Raw genomic sequence first — 13,398 nt, 5'->3', positions numbered from 1 at the left:
CGATTGACTGCGGCCCAAATTAGCAAAACCTGCTGCCTGTCTCTGGGCGCTCATATACATACGATTTGACACGTAAATAAGGAGAGTTACTCATGCAAATTAAGAAAGTACACACACAATTTTCTCTCACTAAAACAAATAAATCATACCGGCACATTTTGATCTCAATCTGACGTAAACAGAAGACAACACACCATGTCTGATACATACAGATGGTTGAAGCTTATATCTAATTTGAGGATGCGCTCAAAGGAGATAAATAGTGTTGAAAAGACCTAAAGTGCGTCTTTATTGTCTTAATATCAACAAGTATGGCACATAAAACTGCATTTAAAAAATCCGAGCCCAAAGGCACAGCTATTCCCTTAGACATTCATTATTTAAACCTCTTTTTAGGGTCACGTGGGGCTTGAGCCCATCTCAGCTGTATTTTGGTTAAAGACGGGTAAACCCTGGACAGCTCGCTGGTCGATCACAAGGCTTACATGTAGAGACGGATCAGCGTTCATGCACACACTCACATGTGGAGAACATGCAAGCACCACACAGCAAGGCCAACCAGGAACTCAAACCAGGAACCTTCTTGCAGTGAAGCAACAGCACTAACCACTGCACCACTGTTCAGCATTAAAAATAATTAACACCTGGAGAATCAATCAAGACTTTCTTGAAATGTGCAGATAGAGTTAAAGATGCTACAAGGAGGATCTGTTTTAATTGCGTTCCCTCGCCACCTTGTGGCCCGGAGTCTCTGCACACTGTCGTAAATGACTTTTAGTGAGGCATGTGTTTGTTTTAGAATTAAATGGAGATTGAATCAAAACAAACTGTCTTTGTTCAAGACAACATTTTACTGGATTCAACACACTAAGGAAAGGTATTTTTCAGTACAGTTACGTAGCGATACGGTTTTGAAATGTAGTGCTATCGGCAGCCCAGTGCTCCGACATATCTGTAGGCTAACGTGGCAACAAGTAAACACTGTCGGTTTGTTTGTAGTTTAGTAGCCGTCTATATTTAACACAGCTGACAGTCTGGTGCTGTAAGACATGTCCGTAACATATAACCTTAGCGAATCCTGGTTAGTAATGTCCTGCCAGAGCTCATCCACCAAGCAGGGCTAACGTAACCTCACTCTTCATTTTATTGATAGACTCTCAAGTTTGAACAGACCACTGCAGAATAACTGCTGCATGTAGGTTGGAAAGGACATTAGCACAAACAGCTTAGCCCGTGTGTTAGCCTTTAGCTCGTGCTCTATCACTCTCCTGTTTAGCTTTCTTCTGCCCTTTTCCTGCCCGACAGTTAGGCTTCTGTGTCCATCATTACAACAAAATTAATCACAGAAATCATTTTCAGCAGAGAAAAACATAGATGACTTTTCTCACTGCTAAACTTAGTCAGCTGGCGTGGTGTTGTCATAGAGACTTTGACGTAAATCAATCCGGTCCAGATCGGGAAGCTAAGGAGTAGCATTTTGAAACAACCTGTAACCTGTTATATTAGTGCTGATATCTCGTAAAGTGTGGGTTACAATCAGGCATATCAAGACGGGAGACTTTTTCAACATCCCTTAGAAAGTCCTCAAAGCCCCTTTAAAGTGCACATCCCTCTTCTTTCACCATCACCAGAGACATGTGTTCTATTGTTTTATACATTAAGTGTTGAATTTGTATTAAGCGGCCCATAACATGAACTGCCTTTGAAACCACTACAAACAAAAGCAGCTTTGTGGCAGCATAATTCTCTCAGTTCCCACATGATTTGGACACGCTGGAGGACTGGTGGGAGCTGGAAGGAGGATGTTCACAGCATCCACTCTGTTCATGCAACCCTTCCCCCCTTATTCTCTCATCCACCAGACATTTTATTATTTATGCGTCCCACAGGAAGAGCTGTAGATAAAAAAATCAAGAGCTCAGAATGTAATGAGAGAGTAAAGCACCCCCCCTTCTATCTACAGGCGACCATGTGGCCAAGACGCTGAGGTCACACGAGGACAAGGAAACACGAAGGCAGCCGGAGCCAGTGCCTGTCGGTAACACTCTGGTAGCCAACAGTGTGTTTGATTGTGAAAGCAGAGAGCGTGCAGCTTAATCCACACACAACAATGAAAAGTGTATCAGCAGAGTGTCAAGCATGTCATAAACATGTAAAGGTATTCACTCAGCTCAAAGCACTCAATTAAAGCCAATACAAACACATGATGCATGTGTTTTATAACAGTGAGAGGCAGTGACTTCACTAGCTCTGTGAAAAACATGAAAAATACTTCACATATCAGTGCTTTTTCACAAAATATTAACAACTAGGGACCAAATATCAGATACCATGGGTTTAATGCTATGTGCCATGGCTGTAAGGCTGCTTTTATCACTGTGCAGAGGTCAACAGTCAGTCGTTCAGTTAGTCAGTTAGATGCCCCAGACTTATCACAGTCAAACTCCTGCACTCTGTGGCTTCATGCTTACCCTGTGTCATCTTGGAGCAAACATTTAAAGAAACACTGCTGAGGAGAAAAGCCAGGCAGCGAGAGAGTTCATACATTTATTTATGGAGGTGGCAGCTCTGAATATTTCATCAAATAAATATCTTAAAAATGCTCTTCAGACATCATATCATTTAAGGCTCTTTCACCATCTGCATAGAAAACAAGTACGATTCAACATTTCACCTAACTGTAACAATCACACATTTCCCGACACTGTAAAACAAACACAGATGCAGACTAAACACTCAAATTTCACACAAGAAGGGAGAGGAGGGAAACATCATGCACACAGAATAATATTTCTCTAGCGATATCATTCCACATTACAACAACATCTCACTGTGGAAATTTGCACAGATTTAGAATTCAAATTGCCTGCTAATGTGGACACACTCTTCAGTGATGTGCTCGTGGTCAGTCAGAATGACCACCTGCAGTATGCTGTATGATCCAACCTGTGTTTCACTCCTGAGTGTGACCACAGAGGATAAGTTCCTGTTGGATCTGAATTATTTTCTGATAGTTAAAGAGCACCAGTGAGCAATCAAAATGTGGTTGTTAAGATGTTTTCAGATTGAAAGTGGCAGTTAAAGTTACAGGCAGTCTGACAGGTTTGACTTTTCTGGAAAAGTCTTCAAGCTGGACTGTTAAACAGGTTACACCAACCTAGACAACAAAACACACCTACTAACTGCTGTTGTTTAACTTTGGACTGCTGTGTGTCACTGAAAGTGACATGCATACACATGGTTAAAACATGTAGAAGGACAAAACTGCAAAAGCTGTACCGCATTTCAGACTTCATCTTAAAACAGCTGATTTAAATTAACTGATAAGAATAGAAACTTTGACCCTCCAATGCTACAATGCAATATCTATTCAGGATGCACATCATATGGGAAAATTTAGTTAATATGATATGTTTTTTCATTATAATTTTTATCTTGTTTTTCTGTTAATATTCCAATTTTTTTCTTAAATTTAATTTCATTTAAAATTAAATGAAATTAAATTTAATTTAATTTAATTGTATTTCATTTTAATTTAATTAAAATTTAATTTTATTTTAATTTTATTATTTTATTTCTATATTGTTTTTATTTTATTTTATTTTAATTATTTTATCTGATTTTATTTTATTTTAATTATTTTCTGTTTTGCACATTTGTATGTATGTAACTTGTTCTATATTCTATTCGCATTTTCATTTTTTTTTGTTAATTGTTAGCACCAACACACCAAGACAAATATCTTGTATTTGCAAATGTACTTGGCAATACAACCTAATTCTGATCTAATTCTGATCTTCTGATCTAATTTAAATTGGGCTGCATGAAATCGCCTAAAACCAATATCTTGATATTCTTAAGCTATATTGCTATACAAGTTATATATCTCAATGTTCTGATTTCTGCTGTAAATTACTTTATAAATGTTAAATTCAACCCTTAGATGCATAAAATGACACCAGTATGAGGATTCAAGCAGACCCTTCAGTTGGATTTTTAAAATTTGCATTTGCAAACCCCAAGCCTGCGACTGACGAGACAGGAGTACCAGCAGAAAGTGAAGGAAGTGAAACTCGAAAGAGAGCCACGTCTTAAAAGTTTTACGTGACAATTTGAACTCGATAGTCATGATGGTCATTTAATACATCTTAGGCAATATATGGAGTATATTTGATATGTCCCCACCTCTAATTTCAACAGATCAAACAAATAAAAACAACCAACAACAGCTGCCATCACTGACTAACACTCAACATAGAGTCAAAATAGTGTCACTCTTGTGTTAAGATAACCAGAGTGCGGTTTGCAAAATATGTGCAGCAAGTGTTTGAGGAGAAGGAAAAAAAAGTAAAAAATCTTTTTAGTTACCTTTAAACATAGGAAAGAAGCTCATGTAACATTTTATTCTCTGTCAAGCAGACAGGATGTGAGACCTACAAAAAGCGAGTAACTCTATCGTCTGCTCTTCAGGCTTTTCAGCAGTCCTCCTCCTGCAGCCACTCCATCCCTTCATTCTGTAAATACTCCACACAGCTACAACCAATATTCCACCACACCCTTCATTTTCAGCTCTTTAAGTGTCCCATATGTTTTTTCCCATTTAACGAGCGACCCAGCTCTCGTTAGAAACAAGTAGCCCGGACATTAATCACCCTAAGCAGCGGTACATGAGCAGAAGAGAGAAGGTAAAGAAAGCTGTTCTGAGCCACAGTCATAAACTGTCTCTGACACATCTGGAGGCTGACCCACTGGAGAGCTGCCCGGGGATGGAGCTGTGCCAGACGCAATCACTGCCAATAGTTGTCATTACAGCCATAACTGCTGACGCTAATGTAAACTCAGCGCTCATTTGCATGGGAAAGCTGCAGATCTCTGACACACTCAGGATTTTGGGGGAATTTCTTCATTATGAAAGGTGCAACTTTGTTAACCCCGAACAGCACAGGGTGGAAGCTGAGAAGATTGGATACTGTGACTTTGGCATGCACTCGCTTGATTAAATGATGTGATAACACAGTTTAAAAAGCACTTGCACAATGTTTCCTGCCCTGGTTAAGATCAATTAAATTCCATTTTAAGGCTTTTGGCATCAAAGTTTGAGAAACAAAGTGCTAATGAGTTCACATTTAGAAAATACAACTTACTTATGCACTGTAAAACATATTTGCCCAATATAACACTAATAGGCCCACAAAGGCCTTGTTAATATCAGTCAGGCTCTAGTATCCAGGAAACAGCAGTGTGTATGCATGTGTGTACAGAGGATGTTTGAGTGCAAAAAGAGACCATCACAAACTTGTAGTGGGAAAGAATAAACATCCATATGAGCACTGGATCATGTTTCCAGATTAAGGCTGTATGTGAGCTGGTTTTCCTTAAAACACACCTTAAAACCTGAAAGTACAGCTCATATCCAGCAGACCCCAGAGACCGTTCAGAAAACATCTGTGGACTTAAGGATCTCTGCACTCTCTTTTGTATGTGCTCTCTCCTCAACAAACTCACAATCACATGTGCACATAAAAACGCCTGTTCGAAGCGTCCATATTTCCTGTATGGATATTTTGTTACCCACGGGTGAGGCTATTTAAGGGACACTATGAGTTCACATTCGAAAATCCCCACATAAACGCAGAGCATGTGTTATGTAACAATCTACAATTCAGCTCTGAGGAGGAAATGCACACCACACAACTCCACACCCACATGGAGTCGATTTAGGGGACGAAAGGGTTTGTCAGTATGAAGGGACACTGGGTCACCTCCAGCTCAGCCAAGAGAGAAGGAAAAACTGTAAAACCTCATGTGTGCTCTTTCTAAACTCATTTTGCATGATTTTTTAGTGTTTATGTAAATGCAAAAAAACAAACACAGAAAATAATCAGCTGTTAACTTCGTTCTGTTGTGCAAAGAGTTGGAGAAGCTGGAAGTTGGTGTTTCACCTTGGAATAAATAGAAGGGACAAAGGTGAGCAGTCAATCAGTTAATGTAAACACACACGTGCTCAAACACTGCGCAGGCAGAGGGAGAGCAGGGCCCCCAGATCCCTCCCCATCCCATGAGGCTTGGATGAGAAGTTAGTGCAAGTGAAACATGCTGAGCAGGCAGGTTGGCAACATGTCTGCACATTTGTTTGTCTTCAAAAAACACACCTGAATACGTGCAGACATATGGATGTAAACTCGCACTGTGCAGTACGCTGTAGATCACATATTTACCCAAATTTGGTCATACCCCCATAACTGCACCAGATCCCTGATGTGATTTTATCTTTGCTGCTGCTCTCCCTACAGTTCTACAGTTTCATTTGGCAGATGCTTTTGTCCAAAGCGACGCACAACACAAGCAAGAATTTAGACAGAAGGAAAAACCTAGATAGTGCGACAAAAGTGTATCAAGTTATTTGGCTGCAGGTGCTGCCATTAAGTGCAAGAATTTTTTATTTTTTTTATTTTTAAATCATGTAGAATATTCTGACCAACTAACCAAAGTTAATTGCTGCAGCAATATACGCCAACCTTCAACAACATTCAGTAATCAGTGCTGAAAATTCACTAAGAGCTGGGTCTTAGGGCGCGGTCACACTGGCCATCAAAACCGTGCCATGCTAAAGCACGATTGCCCCCACTGCCGCGCTGTTCCCCCGCTGGAGAGTACGATCAGCGGTCACACTACTCCGATATGAACCAGACTTTAGTGGATGTCACACACATGGCCCACCTACGTCATAGTGAAGTGTCTGTTTACATGAAGCGCGATCTCATCAGAGTCAGCACAATGAGACACAGAGAGCACTGCAACAACTTTAGGGACCTTTTGACTCATGGTGAGTTGTTTTGGTGCGACACAGCCCTCTAACACCCCCGCTTTGTTTAAAATGATTGTCCAGAAGTCCGCTTGAGGCGATCCAACGTCATGGATCACACGCCCTGGCCATGTGGTTGTGCTCATGCATGAAGTGTGCCAAAGCAAAGAAGTGAGTTGTGCTCGAGCACGGCACGGTTGCGTTCACACTGGCCATTCGAAAAGTGCTTTAGGGCTGAAGTGTGCCGGTGTGACTGCATCCTTAGACTTTCTAACTCAATCTACCCCTGATGACAAAGAGGAGAAGGGTCAGATTGAGTGCCTAAGTGTCTCCTGAACAGATGAGTCTTCAGACATCTCTTTAAGTAGAAAGGGACTCTGAGGATCGTATAGAGTTAGGTATTTCATTCCACTATTTGAGCACAACTGAGGAGAGAGTCTGGCTAGTGATTTGGAGCCGCGCTGGGCTGGGAGCTCCAGGCGTCTTTCACAAGCAGAGCAAAGTGGGCGAGAAGGAGTGTAGACCTGGATGAGGGACCCCAGCTAGGCAGAAGCCATTCTTGTCAATGTTTTGTAAACCAGAAGAAGAGCTATGAATTTAATTCGAGTTACTACTGGAAGCCAGTGAAGAGAGATTAACAGCGAGGTGACGTGCTGTTTTGGGCTGGTATAAGACCGGACGTGCTGCTGCATTCTGGGTAATCAGCAGAGGTTTGAATGTACATGCAGGGAGGCCTGCCAGGAGGGAGTTGCAGTAGTCGATGCGTGAAATCACAAGGGCCTGTACTAGAAGCTGCGTGACCTGTTGTGTCAGGTTGGGTCTGATCCTCCTGATGTTAAAGAGGGCATATCCACAAGACAGTTTTGGACAGATTTGGCTGAAGGTGGCGTTACTTTATCCATGTGGAGATATCAGCCAGACACGCTGATATCCCTGCCTTGGTTTTTTGTGTATGCACATAAAACAGGGGAAGTGTGGCATTGGTATTCCACTTACTCACATGGAAGGGCAGGGAGCTCCCAGGACAGACCCATGTATTGAAATATAACTAAACATGGCTCTCCAGCAGCAGTGAATGATAAGGAAAAAGCAGGTTATAAACAAAGCAAAACAACAAAGAAGCACCCTACACCTCCATGTCTGGAACTCATCGTCTAGAAATCTCTAAGAAATAGCGATACACATGGTTTAACCACGCCTCAACAACGAAAAAACTCCCCAACACGAGGGTGCAAGAAGATGAGAGCTCCCGTCTCCCTCAGATTTACGAGCTATATTCTCCGACATACAGACCAGATTGATGCATGACTACACTCTGGCTCCTCCAGATGGAGGCCATTGTGTGCCCTTGGTTGGATTTGAGTGGCATTTCTTTTGGGGGGTAAAGTCAGGATTTCTTTTCACCCAGAGAAACCAAGTGGCACGACTTCAAAGCTGATCCAGGGACTTAGAGCCTTACAACAGTCAGATGCAAAGATCCTAAGAGGGCTAAGGAATGCAGAATTAGTGTTATGAAGTTTAACTCTGTAAATATCTTTCAGCTGAATTCTAAACATTATGGATGCAGAGTGCCATGTGTTGAAACCCTCTTTTCTACAGTTGACGTTGAATTATAAAGAATTCACAGCTGAACATACATCAAAGTAAACACATGGCATCTGCGTGGAGTCTGCCATCATGAACACAGTGTCTCTGACTGGATGTAAGCTTTAAAGCTGGCACAGTCTGGGTCTTTACATCTGTTCTGATGTATGGTGGGCTCAAGCCAAATAACAGAGCCCCAAATCAAATAAAACAAACATTTCCCCTTGTCCACAGAGCCTTTAAAGCTGGGCCACTGCCCAAGCCCTGCAGCTATTACAGATAACTGCCTCACAGGGATTTTTTTAGATTGAACTGACTTGGACAGAAAATAGAGATTCTTGTAATGAAATGTGCGTCTTTGCTGGAGAAAAAAAGAAAAGCCTAGGTAGTGAGAGTGGATGATGGGTTACATGCTCTGCTTGGTCATTATGAGCTGGCTCTGACAAAATGTTGGCAGTATTTCTGACATTTCACCAACCTGCCTCACCCCCGTCAGTCCCACACAATGACGTAATGAAATAAAGGAGAGTGTGTAGGTACCCGTCCTTCAGGGAAATTGTTAGAGTGCCCACATGCTCACGTGGGGAACCTGTGCTCAGTTTATGAAAGGAGATGAACAAATCAAATAAGCTATGCTCCTGCTCACAAACTTCTGGGTTTTCTTTTTTTTAGACGGCCAATTTTCCTTGACATTTCACTTGAAACAACAGAAGTGAAGGTGATTCAGTCAAACAATACGTCAGAATGAGTATCTTGTTTGTGTTAGTCACTGTAAATGTTGGCTTACTGTGTGGTTATGAGCGCCAGTGCAGAGCAAATTCAATCTGCTCTCATAATTACATTTATTGTTTTTCATCCTGTAAACAGTTTATGATTTAAACCTTTGATTTATGATAAAAAGAACATACTCTACATATGTGAAAATGGTGCTTTTTTAATGTAGGAAGCTAAATCTGCATTATTTGACCCCTTAACAAATTTTGTAACAGCATCATGTGTAGAGTACAGTATGTTATCTCATCAAATTGTTTTAGATAACGTGGTATAAAGGCCTACATGGTCATAACAAACTATTTAAAAACCTGTGAGTACTTTCATTCTGTGTCAGTGTTCGATATCTGAGTCAGAGCAGTTTCATTTCATCCATTTGTAGCTCCATTTCATACATCTGTGAGAAGCATCTGTCATTAAGTCTTCACTGCTTTTTCTCTACTTCTCTCAGTGTAATTGCCTGGGAAAATGTAAACAAAAGCTCTTTGGGTTAGCAAGCTGTAAATGGCTTAATCAGAATCCTCCTGGGGTAAAAAGAATTTCCTCACCGGTCAAATGCAGGTCAAATCTCTTTTTAAGGCAGTTTTTGTTCAATTTGATTCAAACAGTTTGAAAAGAGGAGGCCCTTGAATATCTTTATGTGTTTTTTTTTCTGTTACAGTGCTTTTAGCTGCCAGAACAGCCTTTTGTCTGTTAAACTTTAATTTTTGCACCATGTTTTTTAATTATGCAACCAATAAAACTAAATAAAAGATGTACAGTCTGTGTGTCGTCCAATTTGTGCACCGAATTCACTTTGAGACAATGTCTTTAAAACTTATATGAATTGGAACATATGATGTATACAACATAATACACCTGATTTATGATTTATGTGATAGAAGTGGGTATTGGCAAGAACCTCACGATTTGATATGCATTGCAATACTTGGGCACAATATTGTGATATATTGCAATAATCTCCCCAGTTAACTATTTGATTGAAAACAACTTTTCTATTTAATCATGTTTGAAATAATAAAAAGTCAGGTGCAGTGTTTCATACATACTCTTCACTTGAAAACATAAAGTGCGTCAAGTTTGACACATTAAATTACTGTCGCAAAAAAATTGGGTGAAAGACGTGGTCAGTTGGTGAAACTGATAAATGTCTCTTGGTGTAACCAATGTTATTCAAATACAGTCTAATATTACACAAAACTGACTGTCTAACGATGACTATGATTATTATTTTATTGGTTGAAAAATTAACCTTCAAATTATTTTAAACTAACTGACCCCAGAAATATTTTAAGTATACTTTGAGATTAAAGGGCATTTACACAACAACGGTTTTAGGGTGAAACACAAACGTTTTGTTGCGTTTTGGCCTCACGTTTACCTGGAAATGACATTTCAGCCGACCTAAATCCCAAACTTTTGAAAATGGCCCCCAGAGTGAAATTTTTCTGAAATGCTACCACCCCCAATTCTGTGTAAACAGTAAACCGGCGTTTTCAACGGAAACCATAGACTGTATAAAACATGGATGTAGTAGTCTCCCTGACGTCACATTGGCTATAGCGGTCATAGTGGTAGTGGCAAGGGCTTCGCGTACAACTATAGGGCGCCTGTCGGTCACGTGACCCTGAGCTATGCCTCTGATTGCTGCTCTTTGTATTTACCAATGCACTAGATCAGTGTTACCCAATCCTGGTCCTGGAGGACCCCTGCCCTTCGTGTCTTAGATATTACCCGACTCCAGCACACCTGATTCAAACGATCAGCTCGTCATCAAGCTCTGCTGGAGCCTGATAACGAGCCATTCATTTGAATTAGATGTGCTGGAGTGGGGTAACATCTAAAACACGAAGGGCAGGGGTCCTCCAGGACCAGGGTTGGGTAACACTGCACTAGATGATCGATCCAACTCTACTTCAGTGGAGATCTACCAAAAGCGGCTTCTGGACAAGACAGTTATAGCACCAACTACAGGCCTTGAATCGTTACTACAGTGTTTTCAGTCCCTCTGTGTTTCTGTTAAATGCAGATTTATTTTTGGACTGCGTTTTAGCATTTTCAGATGAAATGTTGTCATGTAAATGAGGTCTAAGTTTATTATACAGTTTATAGGGAACATACAGCGGAGTAGCTCTTTGGCGCCACCTACCGCAGTGGAGGTGCGGAAGATATATTGTACTTCCAACTCACCCAAAATCTGAACTTTTATTTTAAAAAAAATGTTGATATTAAGAGCTAAAATGTCAATATTTAATTACAGGTCAAAATAACGCAATATATTGCGTTATGAAATTTTTTTCATATCTTTATTCTGTGAATAAGTTGGTATTCTGGAAGTTGCATTAAAGCTGATCAGCACAGTACTTCAAATAGAAAGTGGTAGTGCAGGTGTGTCACTAACAACAGCTTTATCTCAGTAAAGAAACAAAGTTTGCAACTAGCAACAAAATCATGCTCCATTACCTAACAGGAAAGACAGATTAGCACAGATAATGCAGATAAATGTGCCACATTTGAGGTCTCCATCCATGTCTAGAGTGTTAACTTCCCCCTGACCGGTTAAGAGCAGGACATTCTGCCTACTTTAACCCAATTACCTGGATGTAGGTTACAGAGTTCAAAACCTTAAACCAATAATAGAGCGTGTCTACTGGTTATCTCCACTAATCCTCATTTTGACCCTGAGAATACTCCAACAGACAACCCTGGCGGGTCAAAGTTCAGCACCAGACAAAGAGATCGCCATGGTAACCATCAGTGCTCAAGACCTCCTCTATTGCATGTGTGCGTTAAATAGGGGGAGAAGAGGAGGTCAGACCTGACAGGAGCGTCTGCTGGGACAGATCTCTCTTTATATCAAGCTGACTCTGTTTGACAACAATGGGGGGGAGGGTTGCTGCACACACATGTGCCTTGAACATCCTCCACTAAACCTAAGCATTTAGTTCTGAATCATTTAAAAGCAAGCAGACAAACAGCTTTGAATTCCTGTTTTAAAGCAAACAGTTGCTGCTGGGTGCTGCTGGCTGCCTGTCCTCACTAGCAGAGAGCTATTTGAGGGATCTGCAAGTGCTTTCCTGATACTCGTGTTATCTCAGCCGGGTGACTCCTCTGGAAAATGCATCGAGCAGAGAAAGCAGCAGAGAAAGAAGTGACGGAGATAGATTAGTCTGGAGGAGGAGCTGGGCTGAGTTGGCAAGCTGACTGGAGGCATGCAGGCAACTATTTGTAAAAAAGTATAGTATCCACCTGCAGCGGTGCAGAGCTGAATTCTTCTTCTGCCATGTCATTACGGTGCACCTCAAGGCTGCGCTGAGCCTCACCAGGTGCATGGTTTTAATATATGCAGGAACGGGGGCAGACACTTAAATATAACACTTATATGGGTGAAGCTTCAACAGGATATGTTACAAATGCATATTTTCCTCAGAAACCCTGATTATGATACCTTGACTTTCCTGTTAGCTGACACCAGGGACCCTTCTAAAGATTTAACACATGTGCTGACTGGTTTAAGTTATACACTCTCTTAGTTTTCCAAAACCAACTTGAGGCATCAACCCTGATGTGTCTTATGCAGTTTATGCTTCGGTCTGTGGTAGCGTGCTGGTATTAAGCATAGACTGTATATAGAGTGGACAGCGTGGCTCCACCATTTACCATTGTACAGTTTTGAAGCCAAAATACCCCCATCACAGGCGCAGCCATTGAAGCAGTTGTGCAGCCAGAGTCTGCGCAGTAGAGGCTGTGAGGGATTCTGGGAGAATCTGAGTGGAGCTGGGTGACAAAAATATTTTTATTTTCTTCTCTCAAAAGTCTAATCACTTCTTGACTCTACCTCCAGACATATTTTACAATCCCCGAAAAAAATACACAAGAAAGGCAGCTGTCAATCATTGTTATATGTTACATAAAGCCTCATTTTTAACCTTGTATAACTAATGAAAACGAAACTTTCAGAAAAAAGAGGACTTACATACGAGGCAGCCAAATGATATCTTCAAATCACCACAACAGTCAGACGTGAGAAACTTTCTACGAGGTGTATTAGTTTTTTAAAGTTTGGCCACAGCCCATCTGGAATGACTGGAGAGATGGATTTTTTGACCTATGCTGCAGCCAGTCACCAGGGGGAGCAGTTTTTGTGGCAACCTCACTTCAAGCCGGGCAAGATGACGTCCATTTTTTTTTTACAGTCTATGGTATTAACCCCTTACTGCCTGAATTAATAAACAATT

The 13,398-nt window shown here is 41.0% G+C and overlaps 1 protein-coding gene across 1 annotated transcript in view; it reads right to left on the bottom strand.

Annotated features, from left to right (window-relative positions):
- The window catches only part of tet1 (tet methylcytosine dioxygenase 1), a 40,916-nt gene that overhangs the window by 19,499 nt on the left and 8,019 nt on the right, over nt 1-13,398 (bottom strand). The window lies entirely within an intron of this gene.

The sequence above is a fragment of the Halichoeres trimaculatus genome, unplaced genomic scaffold (genome assembly GCF_033239565.1).
Source record: "Halichoeres trimaculatus isolate MK-OKI-2021-1 unplaced genomic scaffold, fHalTri1.1 fHalTri1_scaffold_8, whole genome shotgun sequence".
Taxonomy (NCBI): domain Eukaryota; kingdom Metazoa; phylum Chordata; class Actinopteri; order Labriformes; family Labridae; genus Halichoeres; species Halichoeres trimaculatus.
Note: the sequence above shows the minus strand (reverse complement) of the source record. Positions and strands in the feature narration are given on the sequence as shown.